Source organism: Sus scrofa, chromosome 3 (genome assembly GCF_054392235.1).
Source record: "Sus scrofa isolate SSC_HxYL_T2T_F1_AM1 chromosome 3, Sscrofa_HxYL_maternal_Yorkshire_Landrace_v2.0, whole genome shotgun sequence".
Lineage (NCBI taxonomy): Eukaryota > Metazoa > Chordata > Mammalia > Artiodactyla > Suidae > Sus > Sus scrofa.
In genome coordinates, this window is record NC_139385.1 from 60261046 (window position 1) to 60287184 (window position 26139).

A 26139-nucleotide genomic window follows, 5' to 3' on the forward strand; every position below is an offset into this window, starting at 1 on the left:
GCGAGCTGGACTCATCATTTTCTCTCACTCATAAATATATTTTCCTTTATTGGCTATAACTCTAATATATGCTCATGATAAAAAAAAGAATAAAATCTTTATACAGTGTAAAAATTGAGTATCAAATTAATCTATAACTAAGCACCCAAAGATTTTGACAGCCAATGATTGGGTGGATTCTTTTCCAATTCTTTAAGCAATTGCTTTTTTTTTTTTTTTTTTTTTTTCAGCCATGCCCAAAACATGTAGAAGTTCCTGCCCCAGAGATCAAACCTGAGGCACAGCCATGACAAGCCCAAATGCACTGAGTCACTAAGGAACTACTGCACTTACTTTTAAATATTAACGTCAGGGTAGAGTTTTTGGTAATTAATTTTATTTTATTTTACTTTCTGCCCATAGCTACAGCATATGGAAGTTCTTGGGTCAGGGATTGAATCTGAGCTGCAGCTGTGACCTGCCCTGCAGCTGTGACAATGCCAGATTCTTTTCTTTTCTTTTTTTTTTTTTTTTTTTTTTGCCATGGAATATGTCTTTTTATTTATTTATTTATTTATTTATTTTTCCCCTGTTCAGCATGGGGACCAAGTTGCACATACATGTATACATACTTTTTCCTCCCATTGTTGTGTTGTGATGTAAGTATCTAGACATAGTTCTCAAAGCTACATGGAAATGCCAGATTCTTTAACTCAGTGTGCCAGGCTGGGGATTGAACTTTTATGCTTCTGCAGTGACTGGAGCTGCTGCAGTGGAATTCTTAACCTACTGTGCCACAGCGGGAACTCCTCATTATTTCTTAATGAGTATTTCTTAATTAATTTCTTGATTATTTTTAAATTAACTTCTCAAGAGTAATTTTCTGTGCTTTCTTACATTCTTCTAAGATGATGTCAGTGTTGAAGGGTACGCAGTGCTCCATTGTATTCACTGAATGGCTCTATCAGCATGGATTTGACTGAGACCCTATTTTGGAGTACTTAAGTTGTTTTTCTTTCTCTCTCTCTTTTTTTTTTTTTTTCCTTTCTTTTTTAGGGCCGCACCCATGGCATATGGAAATTCACTAGGGGTAGAATCAGAGCTACGAGCTGCCAGCCCACACCACAGCCACAGCAACTCTGGATCCCAGCCGCGTCTGTGACCTACACCACAGGTCACGGAGACACCGGGATCCTTAACCCACTGAGTGAGGCCAGGGATTGAACCCGCATTCTCCTGGATCCTAGTTGGGTTCATTAACTGCTGAGTCATGGGAACACCCTCTTTTTTGTTTTTTAGTATAAGAGATTTTTAAATAAGCATTCCAAGGTGTGGATACTTGCTTCATTTTCGTACTCTGTCCTTATAGCAGATTTTGAGAGCTGAAATTGCAGGATCGAACCCCTGGGGTTTTCTCTTGTAGGCTTAGGTGGGCTTTCAGCTCACTCTCCCTTCCTGGGAGCAGGGAAAGGAAAGCTGTAGGCACAGGCTGCAGCAGGTCTATGGAGCTGCCTCTCAGTCATTGGTCGAGGACTCTTCCCCAAAGATCTGACCAAAATTTTCTCCTGCACCTTTCTGTCCTCCGTTTCTTCACGCCTGCAATTATTTTAACAAGAGATTGTCTTTTATTGCAAAGTAGACATGTGTTACTTTATTTTATTTTATTTTATTTTTTTGTCTTTCTAGGGCTGGACCCCAAGGCATATGGAGGTTCCTAGGCTAAGGGTCCAATAGGAGCTGTAGCTGCAAGCCTACACCAGAGCCACAGCAATGCAAGGTCTGATCTTTGTCTGCAACCTATACCACAGCTCATGGCAACGCTGGATCCTTAACTCACTGAGCGAGGCCAGGGATCGAACCCGCAACCTCATGGTTCCTAGTCAGATTTGTTAACCACAGAGCCACAGCAGGAACTTCAAGATTTTTAAAATTCTTATTTATTTTTATAAGACAGTTGTTATCCTGGAGAGGAAAAGAATCTTTTTTCCTGAAGAGCAATCCTATGTCATATATATTTACAGTTACCAAATATGTAAATATACAAGAGAAAAACATTAAGATCTCGATTTCTAAAGAAGCTGAACATTTCAAATTTCAGGGAACATTCAAGAGTATGCATTTCTTTTTTATATGTTATGCAAGCTTACTGATTTCCAAAAATAAATCGTCTATTTAAATGCTTCCAATCTTCCAGCATTGAAATATAATTTGCAGAGGTGAGACAGCGAATAGTCATTTGACTCTGTATATTCTGTATGCTCGACAGGCTGCACTATAGCCTTTAGGGGAAAACAAAGACATAGAACAGATGATTTCTGCTGTCAGAGTTTATAGAATGTTAAAAATGTAAATAACAATGCAAGGGATGTAATGAATGAAAATATGATTAAATGCCAACAAAATAATATAGGCTAGAGATAATAAATTTGGCAAAGTTGAAAGAGAGCAGTGTTTGCTCTAGGGCAGAATGGTTATGGGTATAATTTACATAAGCAGAGAGAAGAATTGTGTCTTGGAAGAGCACGGTGAGAGGTGTGGGGATGTGAACACAAGGAGAGTTGAAGGACAGTGGCTGTTGCCTCTGAAGGAAGAAGTAGAAAGCAAGTTGTATGGATAATTGGACGCGGGGATGAACCAGGAGCTTACATTGATTAGACTCAAATAGAGTCAGTCCACTTCTCTGACCAAAATACCCCAAGACACAGCACAGGTATTTCTGATGAAATTACATCTTATCCCCAGTTCTGGCAATGGGAAATATCCTGGGAGTACCCAAGGGAAGCCAACGCTCACAGCTCAAACAGTGTGATCTGGGACCTTTGATCTTCTGATACGTCCCGTTATCCTGTATACAAACAAAGCCACAGGAAGGAAAAAGAACGAATCGTAGATTGAAGCTGTTTCACAAGTGGTTCGCAGAGAACCTCAAGAAGTGGCATCCATGCAGACCGTGGCTTCTGCTTTGCTGGCGTCATCCTCGGGGATACCGGCTTTCGGGGAAGTCCAGATCAGCACCTGGTATTCCCGGTTCAGGAGGCTTGTTCCCAAGGTGGACACCACACCAGGGCCACCTCAGCCCCTGCTAAAGTTTACTAACCATGTTGAAAGACATCAAGAGGTACAGAACCAAAACCAAAAGTTTTACGTTGTGACTACCACAGTCAGTCAAGGGTGGCGATATTAAGGAGCCCAATTACTGGCTCAGTCTTCTGCTTTTCAATCTCTACAAGTTTTAAAAATATGAGAAAAAGAGTGTGTGTATATATGTACATATATACACACACAGACACATATACATACATTGATCAGGCCAATTTTTGTACAGCGGAAATTTACACAATACTATAAATTAACTAATACTTCAACTTCAAAATAAAATAAAATAAATAAATATTATTGAAAAATATAAGTTGCTACATGGATCTGGGCCTTCCTAACCAAGTTTTTAAGAGAGAACCTGAATATTGCATTGATTTCTTTCTTTCCTTTTTTTTCCCTTGGTTTTTAGGGCTGCACCTGCAGCATGTGGAGGCTCCCAGGCTAGGGGTCCAATCGGAGCTACAGTTGCCAGCCTACACCACAGCCACAGCCACGCTGGATCCTTTCTCTGAGCGAGGGCAGGGATTGAACCCGCATCCTCATGGATACTAGTTGGGTTCTTAACCCGCTGAGCCACAACAGGAACTTGACCTTGATTTGTTAAATCACTTACTATTCCCAGGAAACAACCACCTACAGCAGCCCTCTCTTTTTATCCCAAATCCCATGCCCCTGGCTGTCAGCTGCTTTCAGCCCAAAGCCCTTTCTCGGTCCATTGGTCCTCTCCTCCTCTCCGCCCCCATGGAGCTTCTCTGCCCAGCTCTTGGGGAAGTGGAACGGAATTGGGCCTCAGAGACAAGTTGGCTGGCTGTCAGTGGAGAGAGAAGATACTAAATCACTTTTTCAAGCAGGACTCAACCTTTTTTTTTTCTTTGTCTTTTTAGGGCCACACCCTCAGCATATGGAAGTTCCCAGGCAGGGGTCCAAAGCTGCCGGCCTACACTGCAGCCATAGCAACGCAAGATCCGAGCTGCATCTGAAACCTACACCACAGCTCATGGCAACTCCAGATCCTTAACCCACCGATCGAGCCAGGGATCGAATCCACATCCTCATGGATCGTAGTTGGATCTGGGGACCAAGGCCCATCAGGGCACCAGAAAATAATTACATGAATGGGAGACTAAAGCCAAGGGCGGTGTAACCTGTCGCCAGCACCATCCTGTGCCAGGCACTTGGTCCTCTCAGGATCCCTGACACCTGCATCTTCCCTCATTTTAGCATCTCTCCTCACGCTGACCACTCCGGTTCCAAGATCTCTAAGGGGCAGGTGATCATGCAGTTGAGGGGACAGTGTGAACTGGGGGCCAAAGTGTCCTTTGTGCAATGGACCAGAGCTGAGTCAGAAATAAATTTTAGCTCTGTGTTAGCGAGGTAGAAGTTACAGCTGAGCACATTTCTGTGCTTGGGTCTGGCAGGAAGAAAGAGTGATGTGTTTTGGGAGTTCCCTGTTGGCACACTGTTAAAGACCTGGCATTGTCACTGCTGTGGCTCAGGTTGCAGCTGTGGCATGGGTTCAATCCCTGACCTGGGAACTTCTGCAAGGCCAAAAGAAAAAAACAGTTAAAAAAAAAAACCCAAAACACCAATGTGTTTGGCTTTATCTCTCGCTCTGTCTGCAAAGCTACCCAGTTAATAGCCTTGTCCTATTTATAATTTTCTCTTAATATTTTATGATCTATGATTACTGAAGATATTGCATGACTCTATGTCTGAGTACACTGCATTAAGCTGAAAGGTCTTAAAGGCACTCCAGGGGCAATTCTTGTCTTTTTTTACAAAGAGTAACTTTGTAAATTTAGCAGGTTGATCTTGCTTTAAGTGGGCACTGCCATGATGGGGTGGCGCCTACTTAGGGTTTGCTTCAGAACCCAGTGACTCTTGCAGTCATCTCTGTACCAGCCTGGCACCCCCTACTGGGTCTCCACTCCACCCCCCACCCCCCACCCTGCTTCTGTTACTCCAGCAGCAGCAGCAGCTGTCAAATGCTCTGCAGGTGACTTGGCTTGGCTTCTGTCTGCCTCTGAGGCATTCTGCTCCCAGCTCTGGTGGCAGCTTCTGGAAAGCAGAGAAACACTCCAGCAATTGTTCTTGTGGGGGTGCTGCTACTAGTCCCCTGAAAGCTGACAAGGCAAGAATTCAGCATGGCATCTCTGCTTCTCTCTTTCTGTTCTTCCAGCTCAGTCAGCTCCTTTCACATGCTTATGTGAAGCTATTTCAAAAGCAGCTACATGTAAACACCGATTTACCCCCAATGGAAATGTTACCCTTAGAAAAACAGGCTTTTGTCAACAAAACTGCCATAGTGCTTTTCTAACTGTTTGGCAGGAGGCAAGCCCAGGATAACATCTGCCATGTGGGGCCCTTTCCTCCTCCCCCTGCACGTTATGAAAGAGCCAGATCCTTTGCTGGAGAGTTTGAGAAAAAAAAAATATATATATACATACACACACACACACACACACACACACACACACACACACACACACACACACACACATATACACACACACACACATATGGAAAAGAGAAAGAAATGTGTTTAGGCACATGAACTGGGTCAGAATTGAGCCACGATTCAGTAATAATGAAATAAGAAGTGTCTATTGAATGCCTGGTGCTCCTTATTTGAAGAGTAAGGCATGGTCTCTGATATCAGATTACTCCCTAATCAAAGAAGCCAAAAGAGAGAGAGAAGCATTTATCTTTGGAACAATGAACCCAAACCACTGGGAGCCAGTGGGGATCAGAGATCAGGAGGAGGACTCTTTGACTTAGGGTCATGCATCACTAAGGATCTTTTTGAACCAGAATTACATGCATATAATTCTATCTTCACAATGGCACAAATCAAATAGCTCACCCTCCATTTAAGCTTGCCAAAACTTTCAGGAGAGGGCAGGTGAAAACACATTTGCATGTTTTCTGAGTATGCGGGGGTGGGGGGTGGGGGCCCACAGTGGAATCTCAGCTTGATCCCTATGTGGGGCTATTTCTGGTTCACTCTTTCCCCAGGTTCCCCAGATTGCCACCTACTCTCTTCTCTGTCCTCATTCCTGTCACTCACCCTCTGACCTGGGTTCTTTGGCCCCAAGGCTGTGCCTACAGAGTCCAAATAAGGCTCTCGTGGTATCTCTGAAACAAACATACATTGTTCTCTGTTTCAGGAGGGGTTTTCTTCAGTGTAATATGGGATGATATTCCAAGGGAAGGAAAACTGAGATGATCATAGAAACTCACCAGGGTAGCAGTAAGGTCTGCTCTGACTCAGTTGGGGTCAGATCTGGCTTCTCTGACTCCTGCTCAGACGTGGTCCAGTGATGTGGAGATTCCAGATGTGTGTGAACCTCATGGAGTCTGTGTGCTTTGGTTCTGATTGGTACTTTTGCATGGTGGTGAGATCTGATGGTTTATCTCTGAGAAGGGGGCTTCAGAGGGAGGTGGAGCTCTTGTTCCCTAATGGGCAATAGCAAGGAAAGAAACAGGATCTATTGTTTTTTTTTACTGTAAGTGTGAAAAGAAATTTAGGCTGCCTTTCCTCCCAGTGCCTTCTTCTCCTCCCCAGCGGATCCAAACAAGGTGGAGGAGACCCCTGGTCCCTTTCCTGCCCCTCGTGATAGACAGAGCTGGGGGGGAGCACCCCTGCATGCCCACCCTTCTTCTGAAGCCCACTGATGGTCTATTGTCATCTCTGCTGCCTCCCTCAGTCTCTTTCACAGGAGGCAGACTCACGAAGAAAAAACAATTGCATTCAATGGGTTCCAGATGGTTCACTGGAATTCCTTGGTGGTGTAACAGGTTAAGGATCTGATGTTGTCATTGCTGTGGCTCGGGTCTCCGCTGTGGTGCAGGTTCGGTCCCTGGACCAGGAACTTCCACATGCCACAGGTGTGGCCAAAGGGAAAAAAATGCATTGATTGTCAAGGAAGCTCCTGTCAAAATTCAACACTTGTATGTAAGTTTGGAAAGGCTGTTGGAGGTTTCCATGTAACAAATTGTCTCTGTTACCCCTGTTATGGGTTAAAGTGTGTCTCTCCAAAACATATATGGAAGATCTAAGCTCTGAAGCCTGGAAAATGGGCTTTTGTCACTATAACTAAGAGGAGGACATCCTGAATCAGAGTGGGCCTAAACCAATGACTGCTGTCCTTCTAAGAAGAGGAAATGTCAACCATGGAAAGATGGAGGCAGAAATCAGAGTGAGGCATTTACCAGCCAAGGACCAGCAAGAGTTTCCAGGAGCCTCCAGAAGATGGAAGAAGCAGGGCAGGCGTCTCCCCAGAGCCGTGAGAGGGAGCATGGCTTACTGACCCTTTCATGTTGGACGTCTAGCTTCCAGAACTGTGAGCAGGTCAATTTCTATTACTTTACCCCACCCAAGTGTATCTTGCTCTTGGACCACTTGCAAAGCCAGTCCTGCACAGTCTTGTTCCAAGTTTTCCATGGCAGGGGACAGAGGCTGGCCCGGCCACATGGGAAACTCAACAGCAGCTACATCTGTCACATGAGAGCCTTCAGATGAGACCACAGCCAGAGCCAAGAACTTGACTACAACCTCACAAGAAACACTGAGCCAGAGGTAACCAGCTGAGGCACATCTGAATACTGACCTGTAGAAACTGCAAAGCCATTGAGTGTGGGGCAGTTTGCCCCACAGCCACATATACTGATGCATCTAGTGCTTCACTCTGCCTGCCTCCCCATCTCCTTCTAGGATGTAGACTTAGGATAAAAGCAGCCAGCACGTGAGTCATTTGTCCATTCATGCATTCATTTATCTGTTTACTTGACTTTGGCCTGACGGCTCTGCTTTTTACTGTACCTACAGCAAGGAACAAGTCTCAAACATTTCAGAGTCAAATGCTTCCCCTTGCTGTAAAATTTGGCAGACTCTTGGCTGGGCAGAAAGGATGGACAAAAAAAAAAAAAAAAAAAAAAAAAAAGGCAGGAAAGGAGTAGAACCTAGTAAACTGAGTGCAGACTGCTTTAGGCATATTCAGATTTTTTCTTTCTATTAATACAACCCTCTGTGGTTTATGAAAAGTCATCTTCCCTTCTTTCTGTCTAGGGATACTGGGCCTCCTAAGCTTCCAGTGGCTTGCGCAAGTTTCCACCACTCATAAACGATGGTCCTACAGACCCAGTCACCTCTGTTCTATTTATTTTCATATCACTCATTTGCAGAAGTGCTGCTAAACTCTAGTCCTACCCTATTGTCAATTAATGTGAATACTAACTAGCATTTTCTGAGCCAGTCCTGTGTAACAGACATAGAATCAGAAATTAGGCACAAGTTATTTCACTCATAGATTATTAAAAAGAAAAACAAACAAACAAACAAAAACCTGTGGCATGGCCAGGCAGAGATAAGGGAAATCACGTAGCATGTAGAGATAATTCTAGCAAAAAGTGCCAAGCCAAGATGGCAGGGGTTTTCAGAAAGGACAATGCAGTAAAATCTCATTCATTCGTGTATAATATAAATGTGTTATGAACTTAGCTGTTCGTTAAAATAAAAATAACCTGAAAAAGACCTACATTACAGGGAACCAGAGGAGTCCAGAGAAATGTATAAAGCAAAACTGAATACAGCGACACTCTTTAAGTAATTTTTAAAAGCCCCTCTCTGAGATGGCAGAGAGGAAGTCAGTTTGATGAGAATTATACATATTTTCCCAGCTCTTGCCTTCATGAAAACGAGTTTCCATGGTGCCCAGGGACCCATAGGCATGATTTTGATTGCTTCCTTGTAATTTTCAGCATTTTCTACAATGAGCTATTCCATTTATAGCCATAGAAATACGACTGAAAAGAAAATTAAAGCGGAATAATGTGGTTTTGGTATTTTTATTTGATTTCCCATTTCTAGTGAAAACGTGCCTACACACAGCCAGGCCACTGCCCTCTGAGTTTCTATAGTTCATGGATTTGACAACAAGCATATTTTCATGTTTCAGCCTTTCTCCATTGGGAATGTGTATTTGAGTAAACACTGTGCCATAGATAAATTGGCAGCATTTATTTTCTTTCTCAGTGGTGCATAAAAGACTGGTTTGTCTTAAAAGTAATAGCATCTTCAGACTGATGAAATGTGGTATGTATTCCAGAAACATGTACCCCCTTAACTCTTTTAGGGGAATTTCTCCCATAGCCAAACTCTGCTCTTTACTGCCCACTCCAGCCAGCAAGGAATCTGCCTGTGAGAACGCCCGACTCAAGGGCTGACCCAGCAATAAGCTGATCTAACATTCGCAAGGCTTTGCTCCAAATAATGAACTGGGGACACCCTATCTTTCCCAGTACATTAAAATCGGTTGGCCTCAAAGCGAAAATTAAGTTGTAGGAAGTGTTTGGTCCTTATGATCCACCCGGAGGCGTGGTGCCTATGGCCAGTGCTGTGGAGGGTGTTTCATGAACCTTCCCCATGTGCTCGCCTCCTCCCCTAAGACCCTCCAACTTGTCTCTCCTGCTGGAGCCAAGGCAGCTGACCCTGGAGCTGTGGGACTTCATGTTTCACCATCAAACCTCCAGCTCCAGGGCTGAAGGGCCGTGCATCTTTGACGCTTATAAAGTCCTATTTTAAAAGCAAGGAACCCCCACAGTTCTTCTGTGCAAAGCTAAAGAATCACAACACTTTTAACCGTGGTAGAATCTTAGTAATTGTATCTTGAGGGAATCAACCCTTACGTGCAGATAGATTTTGTGCAATAAATGTGTTCCTAAGAAATTGTATGTGATTTTTATGTCGAGTCAAACCATATTTTATATGCAGTTTAGTCATAAGTACTATCAAATTGTTATAGAATGTAAGAAGTCATCCATTTACTTGTGTTCCTTCTAATCCTGAATTTTTTCATTTGATTTTCCTTAAAGTTAATGTTTCCTCTATTATGTATTATTATTGTGTTACTGAAGTAAGATTGTTTTTTAAGTGGAAGAACTGGAAATGGCTTTCCTTCTGAGAGCAGTGGCTTCCTAAGCGCAGGACGAATGCTGAGAACTCAGCACAAAATCCATCTGAGCATCTTTTCATCTAGGACTTAGCTGCCTGTGAACCTTTCCAGCTTGACTTTGTTTACATCGTTAATGTTATGCAGATATGCAAATATCAACCTATGCTGTTTGTTTATTCAAGTAGTCAAATAACTACATTGGGAAAACGGCACTATTTGAATTTTGTTCATTTTCTTGAACAGAACTCATTTTACATTTCAGACCATCACCAAGAGGAAAGGGTAAAATGACAGACGGCTTGGGATTTGACTCATTTCACTGTATTTTTCTTAAATTAAGGATTAGTCCATTTCTCTCTTGATAAATATGCAGAGAAGATTATGAAATGCCTCTTGATCTTTTCAGATCTTTAAATCCACCTGTTTCCTTTTTGTTTTGAATGAGATGCTGAGACGCTTAGATTTTCAATTTTCATTCCCGTTGTTAAACTTCCTTGGCAAAATATGGACAAAACACGAGCTTCTTGTTTATCAAGTGTACATCTCTCTTAAGTGTTTATTAAGTGTTCCTCTCTCCGCTGTCAGCTGCTTGATACTGGTTACCCATGCCCTCATCTGCATCATCATGACAGCATTAGGTGTCCCCATCTACACCTGCGTAGTCATGAATCAGTGTCACACCTCATCCACTAGAGCAACTCTCTTAAAACCACCTCATTGGCAAAATTCCACCATCTATATGGTCTTCTAGTCAAAGCTCCCCCTTTAGCGTTCCTGCTCAACTTTTCAAATTGTTTCTACATTAAGGAATCCGGTAGGAATTGAAGGGATGGTGGACAGTGAATTCAGTTATTTCACACTTTGTGCTGGGGGTGTGCGGTGCGCTTTGCTGGCCCAGAGCCTTTCGTGATGAGGTGTCTCCTTTTCTATCCTCAACAAGACGATTTGAGCCCATGCAAGGTGCGGACAGGAGGCTCACAGAGATTAATAAATTAATAAAATCCAACTTTCAAGGTTGGATAGCACCCTCATAATAGTATAATACGATAAATCCTAAAGCTAATGTGTGCCCAAAGTATGGAGGCACCAAAGGAAAAAAATCACTAAAATTTACTTCAAAGTAACTTTTGCCCTGGCCCTTAAAGGGTATCTAGCTATTTATCAAATGGGAAGGTTGAAGGAAATGCATCAAACTACCTACTCTACTGAAAAAAAAAAAAAAAATCTGGAAATTCAGATCGGCAAGTAGAAACGGGAGCTCCTACCCCACTGAGAGTTAGGGGTGGGACTCCTTTGATTGGTGGGGGCTTACATACTATGGAATTTCATGTTTCTTTGGGGTTTGCAAGGAGTTTGTCCATCAACAAGGAGTAAGAGGTGAGATCATCCTTCTTAGAAACTGAAGTTATTATGAATCCTCGGTTCCCTGGGTTCTCGAAGATGAGCACATTACACGAAATTGTTAACATCTGCAGGAATGAGGTTGTTTTCGTTTAGGTAAATGGGCAAAGTTTTTCTGCATTTTCTCAGTGGATATCGTTGATAAATGTTTATCAGCTGTTCCCGTGATGCTGCTGTATGTTCTACATTCGAGATAGAAAAGCTGTAGCAGGAGTTCCTGTCGTGGCGCAGTGGTTAGCGAATCCGACTAGGAACCATGAGGTTGCGGGTTCGGTCCCCGCCCTTGCTCAGTAGGTTGGCGATTCGGCGTTGCAGTGAGCTGTGGTGTAGGTTACAGACGCGGCTCGAATCCTGCGTTGCTGTGGCTCTGGCGTGGGCTGGTGGCTACAGCTCCAATTCGACCCCTGGCCTGGGAACCTCCATATGCCGTGGGAGCGGCCCAAGAAATAGCAAAAAGACAAAAAAAAAAAAAAAGAAAAGCTGTAGCAAAAACTCAAAGAACCTCTCTTCGAGGCGTTACTTAATGGGATGTGGGCAAAGTTGCCACATCTTTAAAAATGAGTGCCTCTCTAGAAGCATCTCTGTGTCTTTAAACAATGAGTCAGGCCCTGTAATTTGAACGAAGAGACGAGTTTAAGAAAATAACAATGGCAATAGTAATAATAAGAGTTAACATGCATAGAGCCCCTGTTGTGTGTTGGGCACTGGGTCCAAAGGTTTTCTTGGATGATTTGTCCTCACGTCTATTTGGAATATACCACGGCTAGCTTTCTTTCTCTTTCTTTTTCTTTTTTTTTTTTTTTCGTCTTTTTAAGGCCGCACTTATGGCATAGGCTAGGAGTGGAATGGGAGCTACAGATACCGGCCTACACCACGGCACAGCAACACCAGATCCTTAACCCACTGAGCAAGGCCAGGGATTGAACCCACAACCTCATGGTTCCTAGTTGGATTCGTTTCTGCTGAGCCACGACAGGAACTCCTGGCTAGTTTTCTTCAGCTTGCTAATGAGACAATGAAATCCAGCAGCTAAGCTAAAATCCAAGTCAAGCCATCTGACTTCAGGTTCTGAGCGCTCAACCGCTAACATGACTCAGTTGCTGTGTAAGAAATATATGTGAGAGGAGTTCCCGTCATGGTGCAGTGGTTAACGAATCCGACTAGGAACCATGAGGTTGTGGGTTCGGTCCCTGCCCTTGCTCAGTGGGTTAATGATCCGGCGTTGCCGTGAGCTGTGGTGTAGGTTGCAGACGCGGCTTGGATCCATCGTTGCTGTGGCTCTGGCATAGGCAGGCAGCTACAGCTCCGATTCAACCCCTAGCCTGGGAACCTCCATATGCCGCGGGAGCGGCCCAAGAAATAGCAACAACAACAAAAGACAAAAAAAAGAAATATATGTGAGAAAATTTCAGTACACTATAATTTAATGTGAATGAACTAAATTATATAGCCATCCCCCCAAAATAAAAGCAAACTGTTTATTCAAAGCTAAATAATATTTGTTAAAATTATTTTAATATTAGTCAATTATTATTTTTTTACAAAGTTTAAAAAATGCAGAAATATAAAGTGAAAAAGTTTACATTCCTCTTCATGACCCCATCACCAACATAACCTCCACAGAGGTTGCCATTGTTTTCAATGTATTGTGTATCCTTCTAGATCTGTTTTCCTTTGCATATACCTGTATATATCTATCCACAATATATATAATTGTTTAAAAATGGAATGTGTTGGGAGTTCCCATCGTGGCACAGCAGAAACAAACCTCACTAGTATCCCTGAGGATGAGGGTTCGATTCCTGGCCTCGCTCAGTGGGTTAGGGATCTGGCATTGCTTTGAGCTGTGGTGTAGGTTGCAGATGTGGCTGGGATCACCGTTGCTGTGGCTGTGGCTTAGGCTGGCAGCTGCAGCTTCGATTCAGCCCCTAGCCTGGGAACTTCCATATGCCATGGGTATGGCCCTAAAAAGCTAAAAAAAAAAAAAAAAAAAAAAAGGAATGTGTCATTCTGCAAATTGGAAAGAATCTCTGGCCCGGAAAATAAATAATCTTTCAAAATACAACTTCTTTCTGTTGAGCCATCACCAAAATGGAACTTGTATTTATGTATAACATGCAAAACAAAGGCCCTTCCTGAGATGAGTAGTTTTATATATTTAAACATGTTTTGGAGATAGGTCTTGGTTTTTTGTTTGTTTGTTTTCAGGGCGGCATCCATGGCACATGGAGGTTCCCAGGCTAGGGGTCGAATGGGAGCTGCAGCTGCTGGCCTACACCACAGCCACAGCAACTCAGGATCCCAGCCGTCTCTGCGACCTACACCACAGGTCACAGCAGCTCCAGATCCTTAACCCACTAAGCAAACCAGGGATTGAATCTGTGTCCTCGTGGATGCCAGTTGGGTTTGTTTTCGCTGAGCCTCAAGAGGATCGCCAGGCTTGTTTTTTAATGGTGGATGTGAATTAATTTTGTCATGAAAGATACAGCTGGAGGAGGACTTCCTGTTTCCCCTCAGGCATAGGAGGAGCTTAGAAGCCGTCCCTTCCATCCTCACAGCCAAAGTGGAGGACCTGGAAACTAACAACTATTTCAGAGAGAGGAAATATTTTATTCAGCTTCGCTCCAGAAAATACAAACAAGTCAGGTGATCTTTTCAATCCAAGTCAGAAATCCGTAAATGCATTTACTTTGGCAATATTTGATACCGAACTGGCTTTGCACTTCTTTCCTCCTCCTTGGTGAGCCTACCTGCAGCAGTCTCAACAAAGAGACCTGGGTGGGTCTGGATGAGGTCAGGGGGACCTGGGAGAGAGGAGATAGGGACAGGGGAGTCTGGATGGGGACAGGGCACCTGGGGGGTCTGGATGGGGACAGGGGACTTGGGAGAGACTAGATGGGGATGGAGAGACCTGGGGGGTCTGTGTGTGGACAGAGGGACCTGGGAGAGACTGGATGGGGACAGGGGGACCTGGGAGGGGAGGGCCTGGGTGAGAAGTGGAGCTGGTGCTCACACCTCAGGTGCCTGGGAAGCAGTTGAGAGCTGGCCCCTCTCAACATGCCCCCAATCCCCCAACACATGCTTCCCACCCCAGAAGCAGCCCACCACCTCCCAGACACTGAGATGCCTGTGCCCCAGCGCACACCACAGAGGGGCCCAGCTCAGAAAACAGTAAGCAGACTGCTTCCTAAATTGACACTTTGTTGCAATAATCCATAGGATCCATACTGGCCTCCCAAGGCTTCATCCTCAGAAAGCAATCTGTCTGCAAACCGACAGTTACCTTTAAAGAAACCAACACCAACCAAAAAACAACCCTACAGCATTACATCACTGCTCCTAAAAGGAACAGACCAAAGCACTTTCTCTGGAGAGTGGAGTCATGGATGTGTTTGTAAGGTAATTGTTTCTGTTTCTCTTTGACCTTGAAGCTGACAGTGGAAGGAGAACCATTTTTAACTGGAATAACCTCTTGGACAGGAGTATACAGTGACAGTCATCAGCTAGGGAGGCAATGATTTAATAAACACATAAATGGTCTTTGAGAATATGGTTAAATGAAATGGAGTGCTTAGTTAAATTTTTATGAGAAATTAACCATTTGACCAAAATGTAACAGGAATTAAAAGGGCCTTTATAGACACATAGGCTGCCGGCCAAAGTCCCAGTGAAACCATCATATCTGAGATCAGTTTCAAATAAAATAAGAGTTTTGGAAACGTCACATCTCTTTATTTGACAGAGATGTGGGGTTTTTCACAATATTAAATCTGCTAGAGAGATCTTTTATTTATGAAAAGATTCCTTATCTGACAGCCTTTAAAAATACCAATAGTAAGAGTTCCCATGATGGCTCAGCAGATTAAGAACTGACTAGTATCCGTGAGGACATGCGTTCAATCTCTGGCCTCAATCAGTGAGTTTGGGATCTGGTGTTGCCATGAGCTGTGGTGTAGGTCGCAGATGAAGCTTGGATCCTGTGTTGTTATGGTTGTGGTGTAGGCCAGCAGCTGTAGCTCTGATTAGACCCCTAGCCTGGGAACCTCCATATGCCTTGGCTGTGGCCCTAAAAAGACAAAAAAAAAAAAAAAAAGAGAGAGAGAGAGAAAGTTAAGTATGCATAAAATATGTGTGACTATTTCTTCATTATCAATGCATTACACCTGTAAGTAAATAGGAATTTATTTTTCTCATTATGTTTTCATTTTCGATTAGCATTAGTGATACACATAACATCTACAGTGTTTTGTATCCTATAAGATAATCCTGATGTAGATACAGAAAGACAATTCATCTTGTAAACAGATTGTATCAATGCACGACAGTGCTGTAAGCATGTTTTCCCTTTATGATTTTCCTTTTTTTTTTTTTTTAAGTTTTTCTGGCCATGTCCATAGCATGTGGAAATTTCCAGGCCAGTGATCAAAACTGCACCACAGCAGTGACCCAAACCACTGCAGCGACAACACCAGATCCTTAACTCACTGCGCCATAAGGGAACGCCATCCTTATGATTGTCTTAATAACATTTTTTTCTTTAGCTTACTTTATTGTAAGAATACAGTATATAATACAAAGAACATACAAACTATGTGTTAGCTATTTATGTTATCAGAAAGGCTTCTGGTTGCATCTGGGGGGAGCCAAAGGTTGTACATGGAATTTTGACTCTGCACAAATACCACACCTCTAACCCTGCATTATTCAGGATCAATCATATTTTATTGTATTCACTTAAACACACACACACACACACACACACACATACACACACACACACACACACACACACACACACACGAGTTCCCACTGTGGCTCAGCAGGTTAAGAACCCAACTAGTATCCATGAGGTTGTGGGTTCGATCGATTCCTGGCTTCCCTCAGTGAGTTAAGGATCTGGTGTAGCTCTGAGCTGTGGTGTAGCTTGCAGACGTGGCTCAGATCTGGAGTTGCTGTAGCTGTGGAATAGGCTGGCTCCTAACCTAGGAACTTCCATATGCTGTGGGTGCAGCCCTAAAAAACAAAAACAAAAACCAAAAAATAAAAAAACCTCTATTGTGGCGGTCATAGTGCCCCCTGAATGATGTCTTTCCTCATGAAATTCTCATAATCACTCTGTGAAGGGCTGAGTATTTCTCTATTTCACTGAAGAGGACAATGCCAAGTTCAAAGACTTGCAGAAACCCTACTGAATGTCTCTCTTCAATTCCTTTTCTCCCCTCACTTCAATTCTTGCTGAGCAAAGAGAAATCTAAATTTCCCAAGAAAAAGTTTCTTCTGTTGCTTCCTGTACCTGTTTCTCCTTTCGTTATGTCACAAGGCTAGGTAAAAAAGGGTTTGCTCCTGAAGGTACTAAATGGAATCGCCTGCATTCAAAGGATGCTTTAAAGGAAGTTCCCCTTATGGCTTAGATATTACGAGCCCGACTAGTATCCATGAGAACACAGGTTCAATCCCCAGCCTCCCTCAGTGGGTTAAGGATTTGGCGTTGCCATAAGCTGTAGTGTAGATCACAGATGTGGCTCAGATCCTGAGTTGCTGTGGCTGTGGTGTAGGCCAGCAGCTGCAGCTCCAATTTTACCTGTAGCCTGGGAACCTCCATATGTCACAGGTGCAGCCCTAAAAAGCAAAAACAAAAAAACAAAAAACCACAACGAATGCTTAAAAGATTTCCTGCCACCAATTGTAGGTGATTTATGGCACAGGGTGTTTTACCTGTCTTACTCTAAGGAGATAATGACACTCAGAAATAACCTGATCAAGTGACCATGGTCAGGGAAGACCCCCTGAGCGTTCAGAATGAATCGGGAGCCTGCCTGACATGAGGACCCCAGTGTCCATAAATATCGAATGGTAGTTTTTGTCATTTAAAGCCTGGGAACCACCGCAGGAGTGGCTTTTGATTCAGCTCAAAAAAATCACCTTCCAAATCAACGGACATAATTCTTGAGGTCTCCAGACCACGTTTTAAAACCTTTCCTTTTTTACAGCTGCCTCTAAAACCTAACGATGCTTTTCTTCCACTCCCAATCTGGATTCCTCTACAGGTTTAACACCTGCCTCCACCCTGCAAAACGGGAAAATAAGCAGAAAGGGGATTGTTTAGTATCTGCTCGAGATGTCATTAGCTCAAAGTGGCCACCCCGAGCTTCCCAGCCACCCTGTGGCTTATAAATAATTGGAGTAACCACAGCACTCTCGGTGACGATGGCACAAACAGGATGGTTTGCTCCTACAGGGAAATATTCATCTCAGCTCTTTTACACCCATCAAGATGGATTGTTTTTTAAAAGACTTCTAATTACTTTCCTGTTAATTATTTACATTCACCAAGTGTTTTATGCTTGCTTGTCAGCTATTAGCCTCGTGAGATATGTGGGCTGTGCAACATTGATTTACAAGTCTAGCCACCACGAACAGAGCTGGTGGCCCTGCCCATCCCTGGCTGAAGCCACTCGTATCCCTCACAGGTTTCCATCGGCAGCGGCGGGGCACCGAGGATGTTACCGAGGAGGACCCTGGAAGGCCGTCCTGGAGTGAACCCCACTCATGTCCACCACTTGCGTTTTTATCTCTAGAAAAACTTCAGTCAAAGAACCAATTTAATCAGATAAGTGAAAAAAAATACGGAGAAAAAAGGAAACAGTAATAATAATGCAGCCATTCAACAAAGTCAAGGACCTTCAGTTCTTCAAAGATGATAGACAATATTCTGAGCCGTATCCTTGGAGCTGTTTTGCAGATGTGATGCCCCCACCGGGAGGAAGAAGTCAACTGGATGCTGCACACAAGCAGGAGATCCCAGACCGGTTGGAACCGGTAGGTTGATGATACTGACTCCCAATGACCTCACCACCCACCAATCAGGAAAGTGCTCAGGAGCTGACCACACCCTGATCCTCAAAAACTCTAAGACTCCTCACTGCCCCCTGGGGAGGAGAGGCAAGGTCCCTGAGGCACTAGCCTGCTCTGTCTCCTATTTGCCTGGCCGTTAAAGCTACTTTTTCTGTTTCCTCCAACTCTGTCTCTGAGTTTCTATTTGGCATCCATGTACAGAGGCAGCCGAGATTTCAACACCAAGGACACACCAAAAAGAAACCACCTAAACATCCCTGTTTTTATCCTAGACACGTGGAACTTGCCTCCCTGGGAGATGGTGTCACGCAATCCCAAATTAGCCACGTCGTGGACATCTGTGGCACCACTCGGGTCCGATAGGTGGATTTTGTGACATCTTTGCCCCCACCTCTCACTTGAGGAGGAGAATGCTAATCCACGCGGGACTCGTCCAGCTGGCCCTGGTCCAGTAAGAATGTTCCTTCACTAAGTACGCTGAGCAGTTTCCTCCAAATGATTGGTTTTTATCTCCTACACCAACTCTTATCTGTCACCACTCCCTGCTCTTGGGACACGGTGGCGAAGGGGGAGTTAAGTGCAGCTCGGGACAGCTCACCCCTCTATTCTCAATTCTGTGCAAGAAAATAAGCTATTCAATGATCTAAAATGTCTGCCTCTTACTTCTTTTTATTTTTTTAATCCCTTCTATTTTTTTTTTTTTAAACCTCTATGCATCCCTTAGCTTGAAAGTATAAACTTCAGTCATGGTGGAAAGAAAAGATTTCAAGCCAGGGTGGGGCCCAGGAACCTGCATTCCTAAGAAGTTTCAATGTCATTGGGACCCCACCCTGAGCACCCCCTACCTCTAGTCTTGGCAGATCTGCCCCCAGTTCCACAAGGATAGGTCTTCCTTTCTGCCTGTCTTGCTTCCTGAAGGGTGAGCAGGGGCAAGAATGATAGTCATTCGGGCAAAATCTCGAAGCTCTGTCCTTCTGTCAAGGTGACCCTGTCCTCTTGGCCAAGATGTGCTCATGGTCGGTCTCATGGTGAGTCAGGGGTGAGGCCGTGGGCAACCCGTGAGGAGGTGGGGAGATCCCAGAGATGGCCCTGGGGGCCCCCTCAGAAGTTCTGTACAGGGCCCATCGCCATTCTCCCAGTGACTGAGATTGGGGCTCTGGGTCCTCAAGGTGGGTGGCACGTGACCCTCCACTGCTGGAAGGAAGATTCTTCTCTCCCCCGTGCCAAGGAGAGCTTGCTTTTGCTTCCCTAACAGTCAACTGAGAGCTTTTCAATCTAAAATTCCTGTGTGTTCCTCTCTCTACCTCCCCAACTCCTCCTCTTTTCAGCTTACATCCACCTGCCTGCAGTGGGATTCCGGATGGCAGGGTCCTTGAATTTCAACTCAGATGCTTTCACTGCTTTGATAGGGATGGGGTAGATGGTTGCACAGGTGGTTGCGGGGGTCCCAGGGGAACCATGGATGGAAAGGGGAACCTGAGGGGCTTTGGAAGATCACTGTGTGTTGGTGACGGCTCAGGAAGGTCATCAGAATGAGGCAGGCTTGCTTGACTAGTGGAGGCATGAGATATGCGTCAGGTCATTGGGTTGGGATGGGGTGAGGCCTGCATTCAGGTTCAGATCAAGGGCAGAAGTTTGAGGACTGCCCTTCTGCTGATTTGAAAGAGCACCAGGACTGTCCTAGTTTGACCTTATAGGGTCAAATGCTCTCTTATTGATACCAAGGAGGAGCTACTACTCAAAGAAAGAGGAAGAGGTAGTCTTTTCCCACCCCTACTCCCCTTGGATGATAAAACTTTAGCCCACTGGCTCCTGGGGGCAGAGCTTCCTTGCCTGCCCTCCTGCATCTCTCACAAGAATCCTATCCTAATAAATCCATTTCTTGCCTATCACTTTGTGTCTCGCTGAATTCCTTCTGTTCTGAGGCACAAAGAATCAGAACCTCTGAAATCCAGGGTGAGTGATTCTAATTTAAAAACCATGGGGGAGTTCCCGTCGTGGCTCAGTGGTTAACAAATCCGACTAGGAACCATGAGGTTGCAGGTTCAATCCCTGGCCTTGCTCAGTGGGTTAAGGATCCAGCATTGCCATGAACTATGGTGTAGGTCGCAGACGCGGCTCGGATCAAGCGTTGCTGTGGCTATGGTGTAGGCCGGCAGCTACAGCTCCAATTTGACCCCTAGCCTGGAAACCTCCATATGCCTTAGGAGTGGCCCAAGAAATGGCAAAAAGACAAAATAAATAAATAAATAAACAAACAAATAAATAAATAAGTAAAAACAAACCATGGGTTCCTTCTCCAAAAAAGATATACAGATGGCCAACAAGCACATGAAAAAATGCTCAACATCACTGATTATTAGAGAAATGCAAATCAAAACTACTACGAGGTAACACCTCACACCAGTCAGAATGGCTATCATTAAAAAGTCCACAAATAGGAGTTCCCGTCGTGGCGCAGTGGTTAACGAATCTGACTAGAAACCATGAGGTTGCAGGTTTGGTCCCTGCCCTTGCTCAGTGGGTTAACGATCCGGTGGTGCCGTGAGCTGTGGTGTAGGTTGCAGACGCAGCTTGGATCCTGCATTGCTGTGGCTGTGGCTGTGGCGTAGGCCGGCGGCTACAGCTCCAATTCAACCCCTAGCCTAGGAACCTCCATATGCCTCGGGAGTGGCCCAAGAAATGGCAAAAAGACAAAAAAAAAAAAAAAAAAAAAAAGTCCACAAATAACAAATGCTGGAGGGGGTGTAGAGAAAAGGGAACTCTCCTACACTGTTGGTGGGAATGTAAATTGGTACAACCAGTATGGAAAACAGTATGGAGGTACCTCAGAAAACTAAATATAGAACTACCACATGACCTAGCAATCCCACTCTTGGGCACATATCTGAACAAAACTTTCCTTGAAAGGGACACATGCACCCTCATGTTCACTGCAGCACTATTCACAATAGCCAAGACATAGAAACAACCCAAATGTCCATTGACAGATGAGTGGATTAGGAAGATTCGGTATATATACACAATGGAATACTACTCAGCCATAAAAAAGAACAAAATAATGCCATCACAGCAACGTGGATGGAACTAGAGATTCTCATACTAAGAGAAGCAAGTCAGAGAAAGACAAACATATGATATCACTTATATGTGAAATCTAATCTATGGCACAAATGAACCTTTCCTTAGAAAAGAAACTCATGGGACTTGGAGAACAGACCGTGGTTGCCAAGGGGAGGGAGTAAGATGGACCAGGAATTTGGTTAATAGATGCAAACTATTGTCTTTGGAATGGATAAGCAATGAGATTCTGCTGTATAGCACAGGGAACTCTATCTAGTCACTTATGATGGAGCAAGATGGAGGATAATGTGAGAAAAAGAATGTATACATGTACATGTGACTGGGTCGCCTTGCTTTGCAGTAGAAAATGGACAGAACACTGTAAACCAGCTATAACGGAAAAAAATAAAAATCATTTTAAAAAAATTAAAACCATGGGTTCAAGTCCCAATCTGGGTTTTGCCTGGGTTCAAGCCATAAGTGCCATCAGTTTCAGTTTGGCCAATACAAAACGTAAAAAATATTTTGCTTTGAACTAAGATGGCCCCCTGCATCCTCTCGATGTTCGGCCACCTGGACCATTGCTGAGCCGCCGGCTGGGCAGTGAGTCAGTCTGCATCCTCAGGTCTGTAAGGACATCTTCCCCCCAGAGACGCCCCTCCTGCCAACCACCCTGCCAGCTCCTGTGCACACAGTCTCTCTCCTCCCTCATCTGGCCCTGATTTCAGAGACAACAGCTTGCTGATAAAGCAGGTGTCAGCTCCATCAGAGAGAGAGACACACAAAAGGAGAGAGAGCTGCAGAAGGAGACGAAGCGGGTAAGGCAGCTGTTTGCTGTATTCTGTCTCATGTGCTTTGTGGACACTTCAGAACAGACACAGCGCATCCCTAATAAAGCACTTTGCCAGGACTTATTCTGACTGTGCTCTCCCAGGAGGGGGCGGCTGGGGAGCCACGTTACCCCTGCTGTGGCTCTGGTGCTGGGCACTGTCCAGCGTGTCCAGGTGGAGGGTTTGTCCTCTGGCCCAGGTCCATGGGCTTTCTCATTTAGGAAGCTTGGCATAGCTCCCGCGTGATCTCCAAGTCTTTTTCCACCCAGAGCTGATGTGAACAAACCGCTGTCCAAAACCTGTCCATAAGGAAGTTGGACAGAGCGAAGAACGCTCATCTCTCTGTCCCTCTGCGCCTCTGTCTACCTCCTGCTCTTTAAAGAATAGTTGATTTAGTTTGTGGCTGAACTGATCATCTATTTTTCTCCCTATTTCCATGCCCCCCCCATACTAATTCTAGGCTTCTGGGTGCCCTTCCCCATCCAAATTAGTTCTAGAATATCCCAGCATGCACCACCGATGTGATTTTTTATGGTTGCTGTTTTTACTCATTGATGCCACCAGACCGTCCCCCCCCCACCCCAGTAGGAAAGTGATCCCAGGGTAAAATCAAAGTGGGTTTCTATGGTTTTGCTCTCAGCGCTTCCAACATCCCTTAAGTGACACAGGGATACTCTGGGGTCATCCAGAATCCCAGGCGGGGGCATGCCAGTCAGTGTGGTCCCTTTGATCCCCCTAGCCTGGCTAATTCCAAGTTGGTCCAAAAAAATACAGGGAGAACAAAAGCCCAGGGTGAGGGGAAGGGGGCACCCTTACAAGAAGCCTCTGTGCTGTCGCTTCTCCTTAGTCACGGGGCCTTTGTGGGAGGCGACAGCTGCTGCAGAGGAAGCATGGCATCTGGGGGCCGCTGGGGACGTGCCGGTGAAATAGTTTCAACTTTTGATTTAAAGCCCAAGCAGCTTACCTTTTGTGAAGGTCCCCCTGGGTAATGAAAAGATGCTGAATGTGATGGATCCCGCCCCTTCCCTGGCGCAGTTTCACGTTGCTGAAGGTTCTGTCTCTCCTGCCACCAGCCCTTAAGCCAAGCACTCCCTGCACCCGTTTGGCTCTGGGTCAGCTCCTCTTCGGGTGTAAAAGCCTTGGCATTCTTGTCTCCGTTTTGGCTGAAGGAGAGAACATTTTTCAATAACGCTGCTGAAACGCTGCTTTATCTGGCAAAAGGTTTTGTCGGGACGAGACCCAAAAGGGAGGGGGGTCAGGGCTGGGGGAGGCCAGATGCCAGCTCCCATGCTCAGGACGCTGCAGCTCCGGGCTCCTCTTTCGGAATCTCAGTCCCACCTCCGGTCAGTCTGCATTTGCCTTGGGACACTTGTTCCATCCCACACCTTGGACTGTGCCGTTCGCTCGGGTCAAATGTTAGAGAACTGACAGCCCTCCGGATCGCTCGGGTCAAATGTTAAGAGAACAGATAGCCCTCGGGCGCAGTAAAGCAGATCCAACTATGGCCGGGATCCCTGCAGACACGGGCCGCCCAGCTGGTCCACCCTCCCAGGTTCCATGAGCAGGTGTAACACAGACCCCAGGAGGCCCAGAGTTTCTGAGGCTTTCTGCGGGGGGTGTGACCGGAAACTGGTACAAATATGTGTGCTGAGGTTTCAGATGGACTCCTCTGGCGATAAAATTATTCTTGAGGAGTGTGGCTGGGCCCTTGTCTCATTTTCACATCAGAATATAATTATTTTTCTCCAAAATTTCTAGATAAATAGACATTTACTCTACTACACGGAAATACACGGGTTCTATCCCATTTCCAATATTCTCTGTTTCCACTTTCGCCTGAGAATTATTTCCTTAAGTTTCTCAGTGTATTTCTGGCAATCCATGCAGCGGTTGTATGTATCCTGGGAAGTCCTGAGTGTTGGCGGACAGGGAACTCAAAGTCCATGAGAATAACCGTGGTAGCCCATCTGAGTACAGACCTGCCTGTATTTCATATTAGTGTCAAAAGAGTCTGAGTTTGTGTATTTACTCTTTCAACTAGGTTGTTTAAGTTATACGTGCTTTTTTTTTTAATCTTTTTAGGGCCACACCCACAGCACATGGAGGTTCCCGGGCTAGGGATCCAATCAGAGCCACAGCTGCCAGCCTACACCACAGCCACAGCAATGCCAGATCCGAACCGCATCTGCAACCTACACCACAGCTCTTGGCAACACCATATCCTTAACCCACCGAGCAGGGCCAGGGATTGAACCTGCATCTTCATGGATGCTAGTCAGATTCATTTCCGCTGAGCCACGACGGGAATTCCTATACATGCTTTAAAGTCTCTAAGTGATTGGCATGGACTTGGAGAAGAGACTTGTGGCTGCCTGATGGGAGGGGGAGGGATCGGGAGCTTGGGCTTATCAGACACAACTTAGAATAGATTTACAAGGAGATCCTGCTGAATAGCATTGAGAACTTTGTCTAGATACTCATGTTGCAACAGAAGAAAGGGTGGGGGAAAAACTGTAATTGTAATGTATACATGTAAGGATAACCTGACCCCCTTGCTGTACAGTGGGAAAATAAAAAAATAAAATAAAATAAAGTCTCTAAGTGATTGGGATTGGGAAGATTTAAACATGCATTATAAATTTTCTATTTTGCTGCCTTTTAATTAAATAATGCAACCTATAACTCTAGAGCTTGGATAATTTATTAAAAGTAGCTTCGTAGTCTGGTATAGGAAGTATGTGTGTAAATCTTCCATGAGGCTTTGAAAAGATTGTGTATTCTCATTTCTAGGATACAAGGGCCAAATATATTCATTAAATAATTATTATTTTTATTTTTTTTCTTTTGTCTTTTTAAGCCTGCTCCTGCAGCATATGGAGGTTCCCAGACTAGGGGTCCAAATCAGAGCTACAGCTGCTGGCCTACACCACAGCCACAGCAACGTGGGATCCGAGCCAAGTCTTTGACCCACACCACAGCTTCTGGCAATGCCGGATCCTTAACCCACTAATTGAGGCCAGGGATTGAACCCGCATCCTCATGGATCCTAGTCATGTTTGTTAACTGCTGAGCCATGAAGAGAGCTCCCAAATAATTATTATTAATGACAGTATTCAGACTATGCCCTCACTTTTTTATTGGCATCTTGGGATATTAGACTCAAGAATGATGTTATAAAAATTCTCACTGGCTGTTGTTTCAGCCAGTAAACCGTTGCATTTACAACTGTATGTGTGCATGTGACACCTCCTGATTATTAACTCTAGCTTTTTATTTATTTATTTATTTTTTGTCTTTTTGTTGTTGTTGTTGTTGTTGTTGCTATTTCTTGGGCTGCTCCCACGGCATATGGAGGTTCCCAGGCTAGGGGTTGAATCGGAGCTGTAGCCACTGGCCTACGCCAGAGCCACAGCAACGCGGGATCCGAGCCGCGTCTGCAACCTACACCACAGCTCACGGCAACGCCGGATCCTTAACCCACTGAGCAAGGGCAGGGACCGAACCCGCAACCTCATGGTTCCTAGTCGGATTCGTTAACCACTGCGCCACGACGGGAACTCCACCTCTAGCTTTTTAAAAATTAATAGGCTTTAAATCTTGAGTAATTTTAGATTTAGAAGCAAACTGAACAGGAAGCACAGAGGATTCGAATATGTGCTCCACCCCCCCATCACTAACATCTCACGTTAGAGCGAAGTGCTCTGTTGCATTTGTTCTGTGCCTGTGCATCTTCTCTGCTTGTCCCAGGTTCTTGGATGTTCTGATCTGTTCTGTTCTGTCTTTTTTTTTTTTTTTTTTTTTTCTTTTTCTTTCTCTTTGCCTCTCAGTTTCGGAAATTTCAATTGACATATCCTCAAGCTCACTGATCTTTAATTCACCTGTGTCCAATTTACCGAGGAACCCCTCAAAGGCACTCTTTGTCTCTCTCTCTTTTTTTTTTTTTTTTTTTTTTTTTTTTG

General features: G+C 44.6%; 1 long non-coding RNA gene across 1 annotated transcript in view; it reads right to left on the reverse strand.

Annotated features, from left to right (window-relative positions):
• Positions 1-1062: 1062 nt before the first annotated feature.
• Positions 1063-26139, reverse strand: part of LOC146404655 (uncharacterized) — a 347061-nt gene continuing 321984 nt past the window's right edge. The window contains exon 3 of the long non-coding RNA XR_014841359.1: positions 1063-1118. This is a non-coding gene — a long non-coding RNA (uncharacterized LOC146404655). The remainder of the gene's footprint in view (positions 1119-26139) is intronic.